The following is a 25,852-nucleotide window of genomic DNA, read 5'->3' on the forward strand; positions in this document are numbered from 1 at the left end:
GAATACGTTAAAAAATTTAACCTACAACAAACAACTGACATTTCAAAAGGCAGACAAGGGAGGTGCCCTTGTAGTCATGGACACCGATTTCTATACTAAAAAAGTGAATGACCATGTGAACAACACAGATATTTACCTTCCACTAGAATCGGACCCTACAAAAGAATACCAATCAATCCTCAAAAAGATTATCAATGATGCCCATGAAAACAACTGGATCAATGAAAAAACTAAACAGTTTCTGGAAACTAAATACCCGAGAAGACCAAAGTTGTATATGGCACCGAAGATACACAAAAACCTGACTAACCCGCCATTTAGACCCATTGTCTCTGCGTGTGGGTCTATCTCTGAGCCCATAGGAAAATTCATTGATAGGTTTTTACAGCCTATTGTACAAAACGCAGTCACGTACATCAAGGATACGACAGCCTTCTTGAACATGTTGAACAAGCTTGTGCTAAAAACTGATGAAACATATCTGCTATGCACTATAGATGTTACCGCCCTATACACCTCTATCCCCCACAACGAGGGTATAGAAGCATTGGAATGGAGTCTTGTGAAAAGCAATATACAGGAAGAACAAAAACTGCTCATCATACAACTCATGCAATTTGCATTATTCTGTAGTTACTTCGAATGGAATGGAAAATATTATAACCAAAGCAGTGGAACATCAATGGGATTTGGGGGGGCCCCCTCATATGCGAATATCTTTATGAGTAAATTCGAAACAGAACACATTCTAGAGAATCCATCCTGGACAAACCACTTGATCATGTACAAAAGGTACATAGATGACCTATTCATAATATGGAGAGGAACCAAAGGAGACTTGGAAAATAACATCATTGCCTTAAATGCCTGCAACGAAAGGATAAAATTCACTCATAGTATAGATGAGCATAATATAGCATTTTTAGATGTGAAAGTATCCATAATGAAGAATGTTATCACTACTAATGTCCACATTAAGAAAACAGACAAGAACTCTGCATTATTGTTCCACAGTTTTCATCCCATGACACTGAAAAAGCACTTGCCTACGTCGCAATTCATAAGGATTAAAAGAATTACGTCCAATGAAACAGAGTTGCAACAAAACTTTCAGGAACAAATAAAAAAATACCAAACTAGAGGATATCCTAATGATGTACTGCAAACATCGGTAAACAAAGTGGTTAAACAATCTCGAGCCAGTATGTTGAAAGAAGTGGAAAAAACAAAAGAAACCAAAACAGTGTGCGTATTGAAATTTTCTACAGATGCAACTAAAATCAAAAGAATAGTGAATAAACACTGGGGCCTCATTCAACGAGAACCTGATCTAATAGGCCTGTATCAAGATAACATAACCTTCGCTTTTCAAAGATCTAAGAACATCAAAGAAATGTTGAACACACCCAAGAAACCAACTATAACCTACCGAGGCATGCAAAAATGTCAAAATTGCACCCACTGTGGCAATGTAATTATGGGAAACCAATTCACTCACCCTACCAAAGGATATCCTATAGAACTGAAACACAATAGTACATGTGACACGATGAATTGTGTGTATGCCATAAAATGCCCATGTGGAAAAACCTATGTAGGACAGACGGAAAGAAAAGTGAAAAAACGCATAACTGAACATAAAAGCAATATTAGATTAATGAATCCAAAATCCACAGTGGCAAGTCACTGGCTTGAAGCATGCCATCAAATTTCCCAACTAAAATTTATGGTCTTAGAGAAAATCCTACCACGTGACGACATGGACCCTAATAAGCAAAGACTCAGAAGTGAATATTTTTGGATCAAAAAACTTAATTCAAGCCACCCCATCGGGCTTAATGACAGAATTGAACATTCATGTTTTTTATAAACATTCATAATATGGGTTTGTACCATACCTAAACCCTTGATGTGTTCTTTAAAGTGTGTTAGACCTTTTTTGCTTATGAATATATCGTTTTTAACTCATTTCAAATTGGCACACTAATTGTACATATATTTACAGTTACTTCTATGTAATGGCCTCTATTTTTGTTAATTTTATAGACATAGCTCCCACCGGTATTACTTTTGTATTAGTTTTGTTTTGCTAGCGCGTAAATATTCCCAACACTTCCTTGAAGCTGATACGGAACTAGTCACATGATGAGGGCTCCGTCGCCGTGATTGGAAGGCTTTCCGATCACGTGCTCGGTATTAACATTTGAATTGTTTAGTGCTGGCGCGAAACGCAGAAACGCCGATCGTAGGCACCAGACCGGACGGTCTTTTGTAAGTACAGACGTATGGAGAATGTATCAGTGCTTTGAATGCTATCTAACAGTATGGCATTAGGAAGTTAAGTAGCTTATTACATTTACGCTGATTTTTGTGGTGAATAACCTAGAATTAGCATCTTAGCTAAGATGTGTCATTATGTTTACGAGTATGTACGCTATTATTATTGCAAATGTAGATCAACATGTGCCCTTACTTTTGTGTTTATTTAGCACAGTGAATTAACAGGTCCTGTTTCTTTTCTATTCATAGTCCCCTGATGAAGGGTCTATTGGACAGACCCGAAATGCATTGGGTTTGCTAAAATGAATGTCTAACTGGAAATAACGAAAATGCTTAAGATGGAATAATAAAAGCATTATACTGAACAGATGAACTTTTGATCATTTACATAATTTATTACACATGTAAAATTGATGTGTTGAAAATAAGTGAAAGACTGAAAAGAATCTTTCGAGTTCTATTGTAAAACAGCGCGTTCAGTTGTAGAAGGGAGTTCCCCTCCTACTCTATGTTTTGAGTTACTTGAAGACAAGGGCAGGACGCCTTGTGGCCTGAGCAGCGCTATCTTAAATCTTTATACTTTTGACTTCGAAAAGGTTAATTTTGAGTGCACCAGGATAACACGTTTCTAGTTATTACCTGCAGCCCTACCGAACCGTGGTAGCACCTACAAACATACAAACATGCAATTAGACGACATTGCACTGACCACCACCAACAAAGCAGAAACTTTAGCGTTTACCGCTGAAGCAGCAAAAGAAATTTATGATTTGATTCAGGAGACCAGGCAATTCACTTCACAGAAAACCACTACGGCACAGCTAATACGCCAATTTGAATACTTGAGTAAAAAGGAAATAAATCAGAGGATGCATGCCACCACACTCATCCATTACCATAGAAACCAAAGAATACCCAGGGGCCTAAGGATTGCCCTCAAGCCCATGTTGTGCAAAAATAGTAAAAAATTTATTGAACGTTGGTATCAGATTTTAAACAAATGTTCGTTGGATTTGATTCTGCTCATAGTGGAAGAACTGTCTAAAGCATTAATGGAAATCGAAGAAGAAATTAAAACACTAAAAGCACAAATCAGTACAATTGAAGACATGGAAAAAACGTTAGAAGATGTGAATAATAAACTAGATAAGTATGCTAAAGAAGTGAATGAAAGAAAGATCCGTAAATACCGCAGAGACACTCTGGATTATAAACTAGATGAGGTTTATACTTGGGCCGATATCTACAATCAAAAAAAATGGCAATCCCAGCAGCAACAACCAAAAAAAACCACTACAACATCCTCTCAAGAGAGTATAGTATCAGACTCAGATATCGCATCTACAAGGAGACCTTTAACAAAAACCATAAACCTTACAGGAGAAAAACCTTCTACAAGCAATGTCACTCCTCAAGTGAGTTTTTTAGAGATCAGCCCTGCGGCAAACGCTCCACCGACCAGTACAAACCAACAAGACGAGGAAACGGCAAAAAGCATAGCAGAAAGAACAAGGAGCCAGAAAGAGAAAACGAAAAACAACTGATAGTGAACATTTCATCCAAACAACTCACACAAGCGGAAACTGATCTACTAAATAAAGGGATGACATTTGTACCTACATACCGCTCTAATGCAGCTGAAACAGACATAGCACTGTTTAAATTTTTCAGATCACTCAAATTAAGATATTTCTTTAAAGATTCGATAGATACTCAAGTTGAAACTAATTGGGAAAAAGAATTTCGCCCCAAGAGTACATTTTGTGCCCCATTCACTCACAAAACAATTGAAGCCTTCGAAAGATCAGTTCTCACAGAGGTACAACAAATAACCTACAGTAAACCTCAAAGAAACAATCTCACATCTAAAGAATGGAATACGTTAAAAAATTTAACCTACAACAAACAACTGACATTTCAAAAGGCAGACAAGGGAGGTGCCCTTGTAGTCATGGACACCGATTTCTATACTAAAAAAGTGAATGACCATGTGAACAACACAGATATTTACCTTCCACTAGAATCGGACCCTACCAAAGAATACCAATCAATCCTCAAAAAGATTATCAATGATGCCCATGAAAACAACTGGATCAATGAAAAAACTAAACAGTTTCTGGAAACTAAATACCCGAGAAGACCAAAGTTGTATATGACACCGAAGATACACAAAAACCTGACTAACCCGCCATTTAGACCCATTGTCTCTGCGTGTGGGTCTATCTCTGAGCCCATAGGAAAATTCATTGATAGGTTTTTACAGCCTATTGTACAAAACGCAGTCACGTACATCAAGGATACGACAGCCTTCTTGAACATGTTGAACAAGCTTGTGCTAAAAACTGATGAAACATATCTGCTATGCACTATAGATGTTACCGCCCTATACACCTCTATCCCCCACAACGAGGGTATAGAAGCATTGGAATGGAGTCTTGTGAAAAGCAATATACAGGAAGAACAAAAACTGCTCATCATACAACTCATGCAATTTGCATTATTCTGTAGTTACTTCGAATGGAATGGAAAATATTATAACCAAAGCAGTGGAACATCAATGGGATTTGGGGGGGCCCCCTCATATGCGAATATCTTTATGAGTAAATTCGAAACAGAACACATTCTAGAGAATCCATCCTGGACAAACCACTTGATCATGTACAAAAGGTACATAGATGACCTATTCATAATATGGAGAGGAACCAAAGGAGACTTGGAAAATAACATCATTGCCTTAAATGCCTGCAACGAAAGGATAAAATTCACTCATAGTATAGATGAGCATAATATAGCATTTTTAGATGTGAAAGTATCCATAATGAAGAATGTTATCACTACTAATGTCCACATTAAGAAAACAGACAAGAACTCTGCATTATTGTTCCACAGTTTTCATCCCATGACACTGAAAAAGCACTTGCCTACGTCGCAATTCATAAGGATTAAAAGAATTACGTCCAATGAAACAGAGTTGCAACAAAACTTTCAGGAACAAATAAAAAAATACCAAACTAGAGGATATCCTAATGATGTACTGCAAACATCGGTAAACAAAGTGGTTAAACAATCTCGAGCCAGTATGTTGAAAGAAGTGGAAAAAACAAAAGAAACCAAAACAGTGTGCGTATTGAAATTTTCTACAGATGCAACTAAAATCAAAAGAATAGTGAATAAACACTGGGGCCTCATTCAACGAGAACCTGATCTAATAGGCCTGTATCAAGATAACATAACCTTCGCTTTTCAAAGATCTAAGAACATCAAAGAAATGTTGAACACACCCAAGAAACCAACTATAACCTACCGAGGCATGCAAAAATGTCAAAATTGCACCCACTGTGGCAATGTAATTATGGGAAACCAATTCACTCACCCTACCAAAGGATATCCTATAGAACTGAAACACAATAGTACATGTGACACGATGAATTGTGTGTATGCCATAAAATGCCCATGTGGAAAAACCTATGTAGGACAGACGGAAAGAAAAGTGAAAAAACGCATAACTGAACATAAAAGCAATATTAGATTAATGAATCCAAAATCCACAGTGGCAAGTCACTGGCTTGAAGCATGCCATCAAATTTCCCAACTAAAATTTATGGTCTTAGAGAAAATCCTACCACGTGACGACATGGACCCTAATAAGCAAAGACTCAGAAGTGAATATTTTTGGATCAAAAAACTTAATTCAAGCCACCCCATCGGGCTTAATGACAGAATTGAACATTCATGTTTTTTATAAACATTCATAATATGGGTTTGTACCATACCTAAACCCTTGATGTGTTCTTTAAAGTGTGTTAGACCTTTTTTGCTTATGAATATATCGTTTTTAACTCATTTCAAATTGGCACACTAATTGTACATATATTTACAGTTACTTCTATGTAATGGCCTCTATTTTTGTTAATTTTATAGACATAGCTCCCACCGGTATTACTTTTGTATTAGTTTTGTTTTGCTAGCGCGTAAATATTCCCAACACTTCCTTGAAGCTGATACGGAACTAGTCACATGATGAGGGCTCCGTCGCCGTGATTGGAAGGCTTTCCGATCACGTGCTCGGTATTAACATTTGAATTGTTTAGTGCTGGCGCGAAACGCAGAAACGCCGATCGTAGGCACCAGACCGGACGGTCTTTTGTAAGTACAGACGTATGGAGAATGTATCAGTGCTTTGAATGCTATCTAACAGTATGGCATTAGGAAGTTAAGTAGCTTATTACATTTACGCTGATTTTTGTGGTGAATAACCTAGAATTAGCATCTTAGCTAAGATGTGTCATTATGTTTACGAGTATGTACGCTATTATTATTGCAAATGTAGATCAACATGTGCCCTTACTTTTGTGTTTATTTAGCACAGTGAATTAACAGGTCCTGTTTCTTTTCTATTCATAGTCCCCTGATGAAGGGTCTATTGGACAGACCCGAAATGCATTGGGTTTGCTATAATGAATGTCTAACTGGAAATAACGAAAATGCTTAAGATGGAATAATAAAAGCATTATACTGAACAGATGAACTTTTGATCATTTACATAATTTATTACACATGTAAAATTGATGTGTTGAAAATAAGTGAAAGACTGAAAAGAATCTTTCGAGTTCTATTGTAAAACAGCGCGTTCAGTTGTAGAAGGGAGTTCCCCTCCTACTCTATGTTTTGACTGACGTTATTTCAGCCACACATAGAGATCAGACGATGTAATATTCTGAACCCTGCTACACTTTTGCCCTCAAGTACAGTAGACACCGCACCACATGACTGTGTGGAAATAATGAATACAGTGACGAAACCAAGACAAGACCTGACAGATATTGCACTGCCAGACCCTGACCTGACACTCTATGTAGATGGATCATGCATGAGAACAAGCACAGGAGAGTTAGTGGCAGCATATGCCGTGACCACTGCTACAGAAGTCATAGAGACACAGAGAATAGACACACTGTCAGCACAAGCAGCAGAGCTCATCGCTCTGACACAAGCCTGCATAAGAGCTAAGAACTTGAAAGTGAACATTTATACAGATTCACAGTATGCATTCGGCGTTGTTCATGATTTCGTAGTGTTATGGAGGGAGAGAGGTTTCTTGACCTCTCATGGTGCCAAAATTCAGCACGGTCCGCTTATTCAGGCTCTGTTAGAAGCAATACATTTACCTGCAGCCATAGCAATCCTGAAATGCAAAGCACATACCAAAGTTACAGACACCATTTCCCAGGGTAACGACCTGGCAGACCGAACTGCTAAACTTACAGCTCAGACACCAACAGACACGACAAAGACAGAGGTACCATTACTGACAAAAAGCATGACAGTCTGGGATCCTTCTCAAGATGTACTTGACATACAGACACATGCCACTCCAGATGAAATAAAGAAATGGACTGAACAAGGAGGGGTCCAGACTGACCAAGGTTGGATGACAAAGGGCAAAGCTACATGGTTTCTTCCAGATTCCATGGTAAAAGTTATCATAAACACAGCACATAGTCCAGCACACTTGGGAGAAAAGGCAATGCTAGACAGCTTACAGAATATCTGGTTTAACAAGCACCTGCGTGCAGCAGCGAAACAGAAAGTACGTACGTGTATGATCTGTTGCCAGTTCAATCCAGGTGAAGGCATTCCGGTGGAACAAGGCGGAACAAGGCGGATTTCATCCTCCTGACCATCCTTTTGAGGTCCTCCAGATGGATTATATCCAAATGGACAGATGTAGAGGTTACAAGTATGTCCTGGTAGTTGTGTGTGCAATATCTAGATGGACAGAAGCGTATCCAGTCCCAGATTACACTTCTGTGACAACCGCCAGGCAATTGGTGCGTGAATTCTTCCCCAGATATGGATTGCCCTGTGTCGTGTACTCAGATAATGGTCAGCCTTTTTCTTCTGAATTAATGAAACAAGTGTCCCTTCTGTTAGGATATCAATGGAAGTTTCATTGTGTACGACACCCTGAGGCAGCCGGACTTGTCGAACGCCATAATCAGACAATTAAGACGAAACTAGCAAAGATCTGTGCAGAAAAAGGCGTGGATTGGATGGTTGCCCTCTTTTACATGCGTATGGTAGCCCATTCCAGAACAGGCCTATCTCCTTATGAAGTGGTTTTCGGTAGACCACCGAATATGTGGGGTATGCCTATGCCTAAGAAAATAACTGATGTTGACAGTAACATGCTGACAGATTACCTGGCTTCCTTGATGTCTGCACTACTCTCTTGTCGTTCACAGGTTGCCGCCGCCTTCCCTGACAACACCCAGGTCAAGGAGCATGCCATAGTCCCTGGTGATTTCGTTTTCGTGCGGAATTTTGATCGATCAAGCCCCCTTGAGCCACGCTGGAAGACACCGAAATTAGTATTACTCACCACGAGGACAGCCATCAAGGTCGAAGGAAGAAAAGGATGGCTTCATGCCCACCATTGTAAAAAGTACTTTGGAGATTCTGGAACTTTGGTAAAGACCAATGACATTACAGACTTTGAGCCCCCTTTGCTAGAAAAGACTCCACAGCAAGAATATAGGTCCAAGTTACGATCTAGAAAGTCAGACAGCGTTTAATTGTTTAAGTCCACTAGGTGGTGAATCGGTTAGACAGGTTTTCTGACATGTATAGGATCGCGGACCAGAATAGTAAAAAGAGCAAAATGAAAGAAAAATACTGCAAGATATTACGCAGTAGATGTATAGTAACTCTGATTTTTATGTCTCTTCTGTGCATCACTATAATATGTATCAGCTTAATACTACATTTTTTCTTTCCTCCTATTGCCTCACATATACACTCTTTCATTAATGACACCGCAGAGCACACATTTAGTGATCTGCCACCCCATGAACTGTCATATCGACTAGCCCTGTGCAACAATACTTTTATTCGAATGTTGCACCGTTCTCATCAGGCCAGCAATGCAACAGATTGCTGGGTATGTGGCCGACTCCCACCTTATCAGAAAACGAAGGGAGTCCTGCCCCTCTTCCCTTTTCCGTTCTCGCACAATGGTTCGTGCGGAGCATGGTCTGCCTTAATAACATCAATAGACAGAAAGTCCACAGTTTACCAGGGTGACTGGATATGGGGAAACTTGAATAAAGTAATGAATGAGGCATGTTTTCCAGACGAAGACGGACTCCCCCAAAGGAAGGGAACCGATCTAGAAAATGAAGAGTACGAGCAAGGAAATGCTTCCCTCAGTTTTATGATACTGAATGTCCAGCCGAAGCAAAATGTAGGTCCAACGTTTATTACAGTCCTACCAGCAAAAGGTGATCTGTGCGTTAGAAAGAAAGGATCAGTACATATGGGACACAGTGAATGTAATACTGTAGTCAAGTTTACTGATAAAGGAAAGTCTTCTTTCAAAGCATCTCGCCATTCCTATTTCATTTGCGGTCAGACAGCCTATGCACATCTGCCCTTAGACTGGGGTGGAACATGTTATATAGCGTTCCTGCTGCCACCCGTCTTTCTAGCCCCATCCCATTATCATCGAGATTCACGACTAGAGCTTGTTAGACACCGGAGAGAGACCGATTCCTCCGTGATTGATCAGACTGAGACAGCTTGGGAGCAATATACAGATTTCAATAGAGGATTCTTTTTCTTCATAGGTTCCGTCCAAAACAATAAACTCATACGCAGGTTAACAAGAACTCTAGAAGCAGTAGTAAATGAGACTGCATCTGCCCTGGCTAACTTGACCCAGGAGCAGTCTGCCATGAGACTTGTTGTTCTTCAGAACCGTCTTGTTCTTGACGTCATCCTGGCAGATAGGGGCGGGGCTTGTAGAGTGATCGGCTCCAGTTGCTGCGTTTTCATTCCAGATAACGTGCCATCTGTGTACGCAGCAATAACAAGACTCCACAAGATTGCTCATGATATACACCAAAACCCAGGCACATGGACTTGGTCCGGTTGGCTCTGGGGTGTAATATCGGCATGGGGATGGAAAGTGTTGTCGTTCCTAGGAATGATACTGCTTATGGTATTCGGCTGCTGTCTCTGTCTGCAGTGTGCCCCGGCGATTTGCGGCCTGTGTGCCACTGCCTGTGTACCACATCCACGTATACAAAAGATCAAAGATGAACAAATGATGCTGTATGATCAAATATACGGTCTCATGAATATAGATGTGTCCTGAAGGGTACAGTAGGGGACAAGGAGGGAATGAGGAAAATGAAATTTTACATGACCAATGTGTCCCTTGTATGTACCCCAACGTTTAGTGTATGTGCATGTCATCCATGCATTTTCCCTCTATGACATGCAATAATAATGCCTCTGCATTTGCGTCCTACATTGGGATGTCAGTTACCAAGTCTTCCATGAAAGAAACGTTAATTTCGCATTGAGGCCTATGTTGCCCATGTGTTTGCATTGTGCACATTTAAAATCGAGATGAACCCATTTTGTGGCTCAGCCTGAGCCAGGACCCGAATTGAATTTTCATGCCTCAAGACACTCTGAAAGCTGCAGCTATGTATCCCTGACCTCTTGCATACTTCCTGCCAAGCCGAGAAGGGCCCAGCCCGGGGTGCCAAGACAGTATTTTGCAAACAGTTATCTGCCTGCTCCACAGAATCACATTCCTGCCTAGTGAAGAAGGTAAACAGAACCCGTCTGCAGAGATAGGGCCTAGCCTTTCTGTCTCCGTTTAAGTGATTTACAGAGCTAGCATCCATAGAAAGCCCACGGCCCCCACGCAATGCACAAAGAAATATATGCCCACACTGGCTCTTGGTGATGAGCATCCTTTGCTTGAGCGACCTTTACTTCAGATAATACATCCCCGGAATAAGATATCAGATAATACCAGACGTGCAGGTCGTCCTGACACTGAAGGCCTCTCTACTAGATCGAAAGTCAGCTCCCCCCAGCTTCCCCCAGTTACACGTCAATTGCACGTCATGACCAAGTTGCGCACACAAGTAGGGCAAAGGTTCCAGCTTGCCATGTGACCCCCTCAATGTATCCACCACCTATGACTATCACCTATGACTCCTCAAGTGAACGCTTACATGTACGCCCTCTTGCACGCCCACATGCTCTTATCTCTCTCTTTCTTTTGCTCTGCCTGGAGCGCTCCTCCTCTATCTATGCAATTTGATGTATAAATATTGTACTCTGTGAATAAAGTTTAGAAGACCCTTCCTGAACCTTAGTGGTGATGGAACCCGATTCTCCCTTAACTCGAGTTACTGAAATAAAGCCCTTTTGAATCGGACACCACGGACTCTGCCTCTCATTTTATGCATGACCCTTTGTTTAAGTATAGAAATTATGACAGGGTAACATTTAATTTACCACACCTGTTTAACCAAGGGGTCATAGCCATAACGTCAATGGGTGAGTGTGTTACCATTCGTACCTTTTCCTTATTCCTGTTTCTTCTTCCCTCTATTTCCTGAGAATGAGTTCCCTTTCTTGAGGCATGTTGATTCCGGTTGAGAGGGGTGATCACATATGGAGCATGCGTGTCTGAATTTACAAGTGCCTTGGGCCTTGGTGCATGTCCGTCTATTAAAGTCCCAGCATACTCCTTTTCGTCCACCCCGTTCCCTGAACCCTGGGCCGCTCCCCCAGTTTGTGGTGGCCGAAAGGGCTGAGGTGCTTGGGAAGTGTGACCCTTGTACCTGTTTTGCACTGCATTGCCCAGATGTTCTGGGCCAAACTGATCAAACCACAAGATTGAGTCAACCCGTTCCCAGGTAAGTGATGGGTCAAATTCCTTAGCCTTCCTAAAATTCATGTCATAGTCTTTCCAACCTGCACCCCCATATTTATCATGAGTCATAGTAACCCTGCTCTGGTAACACACCATTTCTGCTTGCAGATTAGGCGAACGTTCACTATTATGGCCATAAATATTGAGAAAGCCCTGATCCAGTTGTTCAGGTTCTTTACCACCCTGAATTTCACCATTTCAACACGCCATTCACTGGGAAGCATCCAATCTTTCTGCTTCCTGGCATACTCCATTTCCCTCTTATCCATAAGTAAAGAGAACATATTGACATAAGCACCAGACCATATCAATTCCTTCACCTCCCGTGTTACATGCCAAGCCAAATGCTCCCTCATAGAGGGTAGTACACCTGCGCCCAGAAATGGCAATGCCACCTCCTTACCTATTGCCCCAGCTCCCGCTGGCTCCGAAATCTTGTCTTTTTCAGTGCTGCTCTCTTGTTGCGCTGATTGGGGTAGACAAGGAGCAATTGGCCCTGGGCCTGGCACCCTGCTTGGGGCAGCCATAATCTTTGCCACCATCCTCTGCACCTCCGCTAATGGGTCTTTCCCTACCTCATTTGCGCCCACTGAAGACGGTAACATTCTCCCTTTCCTAACCAAGAGAGACCTGCCGCTATCTGAGCCGCTAACTCCGGCGGTACCTGACTAACCTCTGCTGGTGCGAAGACCGGGGTGGGGGCCGCTGGATTTAGGACAGGAACCCCCGGGAATGGTGTGGGGCTAGGTGTGAGCACCGCAGGAGTTATCATTAGGACCAATGGGATTGATTTTGGAGGCACCGAACTTGGTGTAGGCACAGGCGGAAAAGGCGTAGGGATCAATGGGACACTTGCCGGTATCTAAGGTATAGGTATAGGGCTCACCGGTGTCACTGGAATTCCTGTGGGACCCTCCCCTGAAGGACTCTCCCCCAAAGGCTGCCTTGGTGTGGGATCTTTATTCTTCTCCTTCCTGGCTCTAGCCCGCTTGGGGAGTGGGTCCAATTCCCCTCTGGGTTTTGGGGGCACTATTGTTCGATTGGGCCTGCCTGCTGGGCCATTCTGGCCAAATACCTTCTGCCTGAGCACCCCCAAGCTATGCCCCATTTGCTCTACCTTTCCCCATCTCCTATCCATTGTCGCCATCGTATGCATCATTGATTCCAACATATGTTCCATGCGGGAACGCTTTGCACCACGTTTACTAGCCATATTTCCTAAGCCAAGGCTTGCAAGGTAACTTACACCCTGATCAGCAATAACACCGCAAGCACAATGTTATTTGTTACCTAAAGGGGGACCTATCCAGGTCCATACCTGTGCACGTTGTGGGTACACAAACTGGCCGTAAGCATCACAAAACTGGGACCGCGCCACACCAGCTAGCCTGAGTGTTGGGCGAGCGAACTGTAGCCTGGTGGCCCTCAGAAGCAGTGAAGTGCATGCCTGTCTGTGTCCCCTTAGAGTGATGTCCACAGCCTCGTCCCTTGATGGTCCAGTATGCAGAGCACCGTCTATGTACTCCTACGATGAAAAACAAAGTTAGCGTATGTTATGGACACACAAAAATAATAGAACTTGGGTTCAAATCCTACAGACGCGGTATTCACCGAATTCCTAGGTGCCACACACAATTACCCTGCTAGATGATCTCGTTTTAAACTCCACTTAAATGCCCCCTGGCACTGAGGAAGAAGTAATGATTTGCCCAGAATAACAATATGCCACAGTTGTTGCCGAGATTCTGCCCCAGCTCTCCCCAGTTATTTCCCCTCCTTGCACGCACAAGTTAATGTAGTCCAGGGCTGTTGCATTGATTTGCCCAGAATCCCCAAAAATGCAAGCCTTGGTTGTCTAAATTCGACATCCTGCTTATTGGCCTTAATGAACCGACCGTTTTTATTTTATAAAATTCCTGCTAGCAGACCCGGGACTAGAACCCTGTTCTGCAGGGCTCCAGAGGCAGAGTACTGGCGATGTGCGAGCCACAGCGCAAGATTGCCACCAAATGCGCACACTTAAATCGCTGTTCCTTGCACCGCACGTCTCCTGAGCCTGTGTGCTCACACATCAGCTCCTGCCCCCCACCTGCGGTGACCCATTTGTGCCCTCTCCGTACCTCGAAGGCGAGTGTGCGCGTCTTACTTGAATCGGAGCAGCATCGCTGCCAGCCGACTCCTCACCGATTCTCAAGGCACAAGGAATTGTCCGCTCCAGCTCTCGCCGCACGTCCCTGCTGGCTCCTGGTCACGCTCTGCGCCGCCCAAACAGGACCTGTATACGGTAGACAAAAGAAAACTGTCCACCGCCAAATCCAGCGAGGTCGGCACACCGTACGTCAAATCGCTTTCTCTCGCTCCTGCCGAATAAACCTGTAACAACGAAAAAAGAAAGAAAAAGATTACAGCCTCCTAGAAGGCTGAGTAGGGCAGGCCCGGGAGCGTGGGAACAAAAGAACGCCTCCCACGCTCCCCGGCTTTTTAAACCCCATGTTTGGCCAGGCCAGTTCTAACCGGCCTGACCCCTGCTCCCCTTGACCCGGAAGTGATCCAATTGCTTCCGGGTCACTTTGGAGCCCCTTGGGCCAATTAATGATGAGGCACACGTACCGCACCATGATGACGCGGCGGGGCACGCCTCACCATGGATAGCAGGCGAGGGGGATCTGGTGCCCTGCCATGACCGCGGCGGACCGATGACAGCCCCGCCTTTCTCTTCTTCCCTCCCTTTGTGCAAGGAGTTTGTGCATTTTAAGTCCCCTCTCTACCAGGGTCAGACTGGCCTATGGGCAGGGTCACTTGCATTGGAGGAGGGACAAAATATGCTGCAGGTTTGAGTAAATTATGTGGCACGAAAAAAGCAAATAATGTTGTGTATTACAGTACATTTTGTGATAGTATTATTTCATTACCTTGCCATTTGATTACCCTTATTAACATTGCCTGGGCATTGGTTGACCCTATTAATTATTACCAAGGTAACACCCAAATATAGCAAGAAGGAATTGAAAGGTGACCAGTAAACCTTCAGAAAGGGCCTTCCCCTGCCCAACAACACATGTTGCTGCATTTTTAGTAACTTTCAAACTGTTTGAGCTAGAAATAAACTTTTTTGTTAAAATTATTTGCAGATAATGCAGCAGAGGACGGATTATGTGGCAAATCTGTAATCATACAAAAAACGATGCAGCCGCACAAACGTATAATTCCAGTAGCCCTGCCTGTAGAGCAATCAGACAGTGCCCAATAGACTGGTCTAACAGATCAGTGTTGAGCTGTTTTTTTGGCTGTTTATGGGCCTGTTTTATGGTCTTCTAGGTCGGTTTTCTCTAGTTAATTTCCCTGATTTTAAAACAGTGCCTGCAGCAAGCTCAAATTCATGCAGTGATCCATACCTTACAAAGCAGTAATACAGCCTAATGTGGGAACATGAGTCACTTTTTAAGCTATCTAATTCACTACTGGGGACCACTGTTACTCTGTTGTACGGGCTTATTTTCAGTCCCAGTCCGACCCTGGCCCATTTATCTGTCTGCACAGCTCCTGCACTCCAGGTGGCTTGGCTGGAACTCTAGACATGCTAAATGGGGAGGAAATAAAATGGGTTTAGCGCCTGCTGCAGAGAGCTGTGTGCAACATTTAGCTCTGGAAACAGATCAGGGGACTATGTAATTACGTGTAGGGAATCTCAGATATCACCAAGATACCCCTTACTGCTTGAAACGATTGTTTGGTATTCACAAAGGGTTTTGCAAGTAGTATATTCATGAAAGCTGAGTCTCCGCACATAAAAAGCCTATCTTTTCATGTGCGTAGACTCCACACTTGAAAAGATAGTATTTGACGGGTGTACTTACCCGCCACTAAGTAAATTATAAAACGTTATCAGGCATACTCAATGCTGACAATGTCGATTTTTGATGGCTGACTAAACATGGCAGATGCCTGTTGTATTTGTCATGGACTTTAGACTACTAAGTGCAGTCTATGCCTACCTTTTCCAGCAGCTGGCGTACCGAATGTTCACGACTGAAAGGATCCTTCGTCCTCTGTGTCAACATTTTGCAGATCTTACTATAGAAAAGTATAGGGGATAGTAAAAAGGTTTATTGAACTTGAAAACAATTAGTAAAAATATTTTATGTTAGATCCTAATGTAAATTAATATGATGTATTTATTTTAAATGTGGAAAGAAACAAAAATGCTACTGCACTATTTATTTTAGTTTGAATTAAATATACAATTAATTTACATTTTCTAACTTTAATGATTTTTTTTTAAATCATACACTAAAAAATCTCCCATAATGTAAACATTTTTTTTTTATGTTTTAATAATTATTAAAAGTAATGTACCGAATTATTTAAAAGTAACTGAATTATATTTTAATAAATGATGTTCCATTATTTTCTGCATGCAAAAAACTTATTTGGCGATAACATCAAAATATGTTTTATTTTTGCAGATTTGGGAATTGTTGAATAAAACGTTTGCGAGTATCCTTGTATGACTCTTATGTATTAAATGTAATATTCACAATATCACAATTGTTTCATACCCTATCTTCACAGAAAATTTGCATTACATACATGCTACAGCTATTTCTTCATCCTGCATGACTTCATTATGAGGTTGATATCATCAATTTAAATTTGTTTTACCCAGGAATATTAAAAACACAGCACCCTGGATGACTGCATAGATTTCAAAAGAAAAAGTCAATGCCTGACCAAGGACAGCAATAAATATATATATATATATGTTTAAATTCAAGGCCATTTATTGTGGTATTTAAACGTAAGAGACACAGCTATTATGCTGCGTAGGGCACACCTTTGCTTAGTAGGCAGTGTGTCAATGAATACAGCTGATTTCTATTTGTACCCAAGTGTTTGTTAATTCCAGAACAGTGAGAGGTTCATTTACTCATTGCCATTAAATTTGAATCATCATTTTCGCATGCATTTCAATTTGAATGTTTAATTTAATCTATTGATTGATTAAAAACGTTGGTTTTAGAAGTTGTGACAATCATAGCGCCAAGAATCAATTCAACTATATGCTTTTGAACATAAATATAATATAACATTTTACATGTCTGCATTCTACACTGAGAGCGATGATATTGCTGTGTACAGTATCAAATTCTGGACTTTCAAATGTTACAAACATATCCGTTTGAAATTGTCCAATTTAATAATAGTGAGATTTCATTTTGAACTGGAACCAGATTTCCCTTGTTTAATACATAAACAAAAATTAAACATAAACAAAAATAGTTTAAAAATTGTAGTTCAAGCAAAGTTAACACTCTAACTTACAAAATTATCTTGAACAAACTGTCAATTTTAGATATTTAAAGAACAGCTTTAACTCAATGAACTCTTTGAATAATAACTGAAGTGTGAATATGTAACATAGAAATCTATCTATGTGTAAATATATGATTCACATGATCTACACATACAGAGCATGAAAGGAAAATAAAGAATGCATCTTTCTCTATATGTGACAGTCGGGTTTTTCTATTCGTGCTCCTGAAAACAATTGTTAATTCCGTTCTTATATGACCAAAACTGTGCAAGTATAAATCTGATTTTTTTTTCTTCATGTGGAAAATATTTTTCCATGTGGAGAAACTCCTAGACTCACTAACTCACTAACTTTTGGGTTGTTCATTTTAGTTTCGTACCTTGGAAAGAGATTTACTCCTAGTGTTTTCAGGACCATACCACCAACCTCTTCCAGGGTGTAATGGAGTCGGAGAGGAGTTTGTAATTTGTAGATGTGCACACTCTTAGTTGTCCTTCCAGCTCTAGAATGTCCACTCCCACCCACTTCAATGAGTGGATATATGTCCCCAAAAATGTTCATGTGAGTAAATGGGAAATTCAAGCTTACAAATGCAAATATATTGGTGAACCGGCTGCTATGTGTTTTGTCCGATATATTGATCATTCAATAATGTTTTTAAAAAACCAAACATTTTATTTAGCAGAATAAAAAGCGTACAAGAAGTCAATTAAAGATAGCAGATCAATATACTACAATTCATACTATACCATCCTTTTTCTTACAGAAAAAAAGTAATCATCACAAATATTTATGTACTAGAAAGAGATCATAGCATATAAACTAAAGTGCACATGCTAAAGTGCCCTAGATTCGACAGATATGTTTCCTCTGGAGATCCTTTTCCATTTAATCAAAATACAGTACATACTAAACAATCCTATTAATTAAAAGGAAATGTAAACATCAGAAATATTATATAATTTGAGAAAATATCATTACATATTTAACTAAAGTTCAAGTGCTAAAGTACTATAGAGCCACTAAAGTGCAAGTGCTAAAACTGGCATTGATCGGGCAGGCATAATTTCTCTGGAAATCCTTTTTCATTTATCCAGAATAAAATTCATACAAAACAAACCTTTCAATTAATAAGAAAATGTAAACATCACAAATATTATGTAATTAAACAAGATCATTTCATATCAACTAAAGTGCAAGTGCTAAACTGCAATAAAACCAACGGATATATTACCCCTAGACCTCCTTTTCCATTTGATCGATATTGAGTTCATACTAAACAATTTGTACTAAACAATCCTTTTCTATAAAGAGAAAACATAATCTTCACAAATGATATATGTGAGTAAGAGATCATTCCATAGAGACTAAAGTGCCAGTGCTAAAGTACCATAAAACCGACAAAAATGTTACCCCTGGAGATCCCTTTCCATTTGATCCAAATATTTCTAGACTGAAATACATTTTCTAACAGCTCCCACACTTTTCGCATAAGCTTCTTCAAAGATTCTTACTCGTTTCATTTTATTATACCATTTGAGTAAGGTGGGGGCTTTATTCGCAAACAACATCATACTTTATCTTAAACCGAAAAAACAAAATATTGATAGGGTTTTAAGGGAGTTCGCAGAGTTTGAGGCGATTGGGGGATATAACATGAATCATAAAAAACAGAAGTATTGGCGCTTAATACCTGCTCTAGTTTTCTCCTAGACAATTTAAAACAACAAGGATATTCTCCTGAGTCGATTCATTATCTGGGAATTTATGTCTCAAACCAATATTCGGATTTATTTAGGTTAAAATATGAAGCAACACTGAGTAAAATTAAAGATCTATTGGGAAAGTGGATACTACTACCCCTCACTTTGATAGGGTGTGTTGCTTTAATAAAGATGTCAGTATTACCCTTACATATTTTTCTTTTTTCAAATATCCAGATCAAAATCAATGCAGCTTTTTTTTAGAGAATTGGAAAAATTATTTTATAAATTCATTTGAAATAAAAAAGCATCAAGGTTAAAACTATCAATCCTTCAACTTGATACTAGCTGGGGTGAGCAAGCACTCCCCCATATTCATATTCGTACCTATTATGAAGCAGAGTTTATGGATATAGTAGTGCGGCTGCTTGACAATAGGGGATCATTAGATAGTTTTTTTCTCAGTAAGATGGTCCATGAAGCCGGAACTCAGCTTCCGGTCTTCCTAAATACACCAACACTTCCTCAAAAGGCCCAGTCTTCGGGATTTGGATATCTGGGCTTAACAGAGGTCTGAAGTTTGGGACCTTACATCCGTAATACTCATGTAAAACTTTGGGAATCAAAGGTTTTAAAGAGTTAAGCCACTTTATAATAGGAGGTAGATGTATTAACTGGGAGGAGGTTCAGGTTAGATGTGGTAGGCAGAGCAGGTTGCTCTTTTTTTAGCTTCCTCCAGGTTAGATTACTGATAAATAAATATATACCCCTAGGAAATATAGGTACCCCCTCTGTCCTTGCTGCTGTGTTCAGAACTAAACTGCGAGGTATAGCGAATTGGTACGGAGTTTTTCAAAATCAAGCGGATCCCCTTGTCGTTACCAATTTTCTGGAAAAAAAGAAAATACGAATTCTCTTGCAGTTGCTCAGTTAGAGAGTGGCAAATTATTTTCCTACATGGCAGTAAGGCGTTGACAGCAGCAAACCTCAAAAGAATGGTGTTTTTGTCCCGATTGATGGCTTTTTATACTCCATAGGCTTTGCATAAAATGTATCAAGAGGTAGAAAATATGTGTTTTTGCTGCCAGAAGGTTGGGGAGGGCGGCTGGTTACATGTTTCTTGCACATGCTCAAGGCTGAGCCAGTTCTGGGTGAAAATGTGTGCTGAGCTCAGTCTTGCCCTCGGGAGCAATATACAACCTGGCATTGTTTGATTTATTAAAACAGAGCTTGAACCAGGCTTTAACAAGAAAGGGAAGTGTTTTTATTAATCTCTTTCTTGGTGGCACGCTCGTTGATCCTCCAGAACTGGATCATTCAATACTGTTCCTCACAATTTGGTAAATATGTTTAGTGTTCACCAGTATTTTTGTAAAAATTAGATATCTATGTTTGGCTCATACACATGCATAATACAAACATCATATACATGACATTCCTAAAAAAACGTTTTTAGATTATTATTCAAGTAATGCCTATATTTAAAATCTTATTGTTTAAGGTTAAATATTTCATTTTTGATATGCATAACAAACTTTCTATTTGAACCATTTTCTGAAAGTGCATCCATATAAAGTACCAATCAAATAAAATGCTTTTAATAATGCATGGAAATGAGCTATTATTGCATATGCATAACTGAGTTCCTATGCAGCATATCTGAACATACATTATATACTTCTTCTCTTTAATGAGGACATTCCATATGTTACTCATATAATCTCCCCTCTCTACTTCTCTCATGGTAAAGTCATGATGGCTTGGCCTGTAGAAACATGATGGCTCCCTCATTTTAATGGACATCTTCAAAAAGAGAAATAGTATTTTTGAGTTTCAATAAATGATCCACTTCATATAAACATGATTTTTTACAACTAGTTTAATGTCATTCAGTATAAAATATAGTACAGATAGCATCATAAGATGTTAAAACCTGCAAGATACCACAGGCCTCATTTATGAAAAGTGACGCATCGCTGCGTGAAAACAGCGATGCGTCACTATTCACTGCGCACTCCTTGCGACACCAATGATGCGTCATATTTAATGTATGACGCATCATGTCGCAAGGACTTACAGATACGTCAGTATTTCTGGCGCATCTGTAAGCGCAAAAGTGACGCATTGCTGGAGTGTGTCACAAAAGTGACGCATCTCCAGCAATGCGTCCTTTCACATGGGGAAAGCCCCATGTGAAAGGGCTTGCGTCAGTCTTACGCTTGCTGTGAGGCAGGCGCAAGATTTTGACGCAACAGCATCCTAAAAGTGACGCCGTGAAATCTCATAGATTTCACTGCGTCACTATTACGAGGCTTTTTGCGGGGGAACGCCCCCTCTGCATACATTATACCTGACGCAGGTATAATGTGGCGCAGGGGTTTAAAAAGTGACGCATCTACCTAGATGCGTCACTTTTTAAATATGGCGCAACAAGGCGCATGTTTTACGCTGCAGATGCGTCACAAAAAGTGACGCATCCGCAGCGCAAAACTGACGCAAGGCCTCATAAATGAGGCCCCACATTTGGACCAAAATCATGAAGTTGAAACCTCCTCCTGTAGCTTAACCCAGTTGTTTAACACTGATCACATGACCATTGCTTATTCTCAGGAAATCATACTTCCATCGATATATATAAAATGGGACCATTCACAAAGAAAGTTGTTAATATGCACCCATAAAAGTACTTTTACAAAGAGGTGCAGATTTGCTACTATTTCGAATTCACAAACATTCACATTGTTAAGCTTGGAAAGCTGTGTGATGCCAGGTTTCTAGGTGCACTGGTGAGAATGCTGCTGGACACATTCGCTAAGCTCCAATGTGTTCCATTGTGTAGAAACTGCATAGTACAGATTTAAGCACAACGGAAACAGAGCACAGTGGGAAAATGAACATTATTTATTTTTTCCAAGGAGAATATTTTTTTTCACCAAGGAGAATGCCCTTCGTCTATATCTGGTCCAAGTTTGAAGATGACCATTTACCTTCCAATTATCAGGCCCTAAGTTGGAGTACATTTCTGACCATTGCCAGGGTGGGAAAATGTGATAGTTTATGAATGGCAGTGAGCATACACCTGTGTAGGCATACATAAATTTGCAAGGTTAATCTTGCCTTCCTCCACCCTCTACCTATTTCAGGTATGCTTGTGCACATTTGATAGAGTAATCTGCTGTAGTAAAACTATTTAAGCTTGCTGTGATTTCCTTTGTGAAATCCTGTCAGCAGTACAGGCAGGTATTATCAACCATAAATATACATTTACAGCTGATGACCCCTTTGGAGTTACCCCCAATGTATCTTAAATAGAAATCCTGAAACAAAATTAGAAGTTACCATAAACGTATGTCAAGAATCTGGCACTGGTGGTCAGCATGTGAACGCAGCTGTTTTTTTAATGGTTTTCAAAATTACACCTTTTTGTCCCAAAACCAATGATCTTCCATATGCTAGAGGGTTTAGGATGCCTCTCTCCTTAGGGGTCCTTGGAGGAGCAAACGGTATTACATAAATATGAGTCTGTTATACAGAATGCCCCTCCCACTCTTAGTGCACTATAAACTAATGCCATACAAATATTGTTATTGGAATAATACATATACTATTCCAACTCCAATCTCTGCAACAGTAGGGAAAGTGCTGGACTCAAGAGGGGAAAAATGTACTATTCCCATTCCAATCTGTGCAACAGTAGGGAAAGCTTTGGACTCAGGAGGGGTAAAAGCTACTTTTTCCACTCCAGTAGCTGCATTAGTAGGAAAAGATTTTGATTGCAGGGTGGCTAAAATCTACTATTCCCAATCCAGTCGGTGCAACAGTAGGGAAAGTGTTTGACTCACGAGGGAAACAAATTACTATTCAAACTTCAGCTACTGCAACAGTAGGGAAAGTGTTGGGTTAAGGAGGGGTTAAATTAACTATTCCAACCGCAGTAGAAAGTGTTGGATTTCGGAAAGGTGAAATTCAGTGGCGGCTTCGAAGGAGTGCTGCGGAGCGGTGAGGCGGGGCAGAGGAGGGACAGGGTGGGGTGTAGTAAACTCCAGCATACGGCTGAATGGAGTTAAGTAAATAAATACATAAAACGAATTACATTACGCAAATGGCGATGCAGCGCGCGCAATGTAATTCGTTTTTTAAAATGTATTTACTTAACTACATTTGGCCGTATGGCAGAGTTTACTACCCCACACCCTGCCCCTCCCCCGCCTCACCACACCACCCAGCAGCACTCCCTTGTGGAGCCGCCACTAGTAAAATTTACTATTCCCACTGCAGTTGATGCAACAGTAGGAAAAGCATTGGATTCCCACTCCAGTCTGTGCAACAGTAGAGAGAGAATAGTTAACTTCTAACAAAGAAAATATTTTACCAACTACATTAAATATCAACAAATAGAAATATTTAAATATAAATTGTATATAAAAAACGTCAATGAAAACAATTACATTTTATTGCAGTGTTTAATAGATATTTTAAATTATAAGAAATAGTCTAATTTAAATACCACGCTATATTTTCACAATCATAGCATCACCCATAAAATATATCTTACAATTATAATAGTTACACAACTTAAATAATGAATTATCATATTAGTAATTAATCAATAATACAATAATTATATTTAATAAACATCCCACTCTTTATATCTACAAACCCAACAATGTCCACCTGATTTATAATTAAAACATATCCTAATTTTATAATTTATATAATTAATTATTAATTAAACAATTAATAACAATTAATTAGTAATACATTATTTATGTTTAATTAACATCCTATACCCCAACAAACACGACAACCTGCACCTGAAATATATAACTTAGAACATTTCTTAATCAATGTGCATCCTTCAATATTATAATTAAGTTCCCTATATCCTTACAAAAACTTCAACCCACACCAAAAATATTAATAGAAATTTTACTTCAATTACAGTTTACATACTCAGTAAAATAATGAATATTAATTAAAAATTAATTATTTTCAGATTTAGAATTAAATTACTTCCCACCTTATATCCCTCCAAACCCAACAACCGGCACCAAAAATGTAACATAATTAAAAAAAATATAGTACACAATTAACATCATTCATTTTCAACTACTTATTTAATATTGATTGAAAATGTGTTATTAATTATAATTAATCTGTAACCCTCTAAACCTCACAACCCAGTAAGGCACTAAAAATACAAATAAACAATAAAATGTAATGAAAAAAAACATTTACAAACTATATTAAAAACATTACCAATAATTATACAAACAATTTATAATTTGAATATATACTAAATACATGAAAATAATAAAAAAGACATTAAAAAGTATATTTTTGTAAATTATATTAACAACATAGATGTTTTAACATCCATATTAACAACATGGATATTTTCAAAATCAATATCACTTACCTTAAAATCGATATTCTTTACAACAATATATTTTCACATGAAATCTTGGCTTCATGATATTTAAAACTCTATAATTCTGCTCCTCAATATTTTATTTTCAATATGTGATCTGAATACCATATTAAACATTACTCAATGGAGAATAAAGACATGTCATCTTATTACGAGTTTTTACTGGGATTATTTTCTTATGACTGTAATTCTGTTCAGAAGATGTAAGAATGGCAGTTGAAAGAAACGCCCATTTCTTCTCAACCTAATCATATCAGAAGCATGATTAGGTATGTTGAGTACACTGCAGACCAACATGCGGTGGCACAATGAGAAAGATTAGCTCTCCTGAAAAAATTGGTGCAAAGACCTAAAAATCTTCCTTTGGTTGATCACTTTGACGATATAAAATGAACTTCAGGGCCTTTTGCTACACCCTTTTCTCTGTTGCTGTGCACTTTGTTGGTATTGTTTTTTGCAAGAGCATAAATGGGAAGAGTAGTTGCACAGAGCATCCTCTCAAACCTTAGATGAGTACCTGTTCACAGTGGAACTTCCGTTATTTACAATTACATCCATGTTTACTACTTTTAACTATATAACTATATCAACTACATACAATGCAATACATTATCCACATTCTGCTACATACATGAAAAAATCATAAGGGTTTCTTATCTTAGTAGCTTTGGGTCCCCAACATTTCTTGTATAGTACACCTGTGTTATCCTGCTTGTGGATGGTAGTGTCATTCTGTCATATTAGTGAAAATCATAATTAAAAGCTGTGCGCCAGCATTCAAATGAAAAGCAACATCTTTAGTTTCCATCATGTTAGAACTTTTAGGCAAAGTACACGTAGAGGTGAGTTCCCTTACGTAACTGCTGGATCAGTCTACCTGTGTAGAGAAATATGCCTTCCACCTTTCTATCAGCTTCTATGCAGCATTTGCTCTTGAGTAAAACACTGTTTAATAGATCCTCTAATAAATACTTAAAAGTTCCATCATGCCTTGCACCTGTTATTGCTCCATTCAGACACTGATGGATTGAAACTCAAGACTTTCCAACCCCATAGATTTTGAGGCATTAACAGGAGTACTCTTGTAAGCACAGGGACCTTGAGGGTAGCAAGTTACATTGAATGGATGACAGCAGGGCCAAGACCTTGAAAAGCGAGGGCCACAAGATGTGCTGAGCTCCCAGTGCTTAATTTGTAAATGTTTAGGTCATATTGTGTAATATATATATTACACAGTTACGGTCACCATAGTGTAGTTGTAGTTTGGGCCTAGTTACCATAGTAAGTTGATTTTTTTGTTCAATAATAACTTTAGGACTGTTTGATAAATCTTCACAAAACTTTCCCTCAAAAAACGTTTAACCACCTTGGCTCCTTCATGGAAT

This window comes from Lissotriton vulgaris, chromosome 9 (assembly GCF_964263255.1).
Source record: "Lissotriton vulgaris chromosome 9, aLisVul1.2, whole genome shotgun sequence".
NCBI classification, from domain to species: Eukaryota; Metazoa; Chordata; class Amphibia; order Caudata; family Salamandridae; genus Lissotriton; species Lissotriton vulgaris.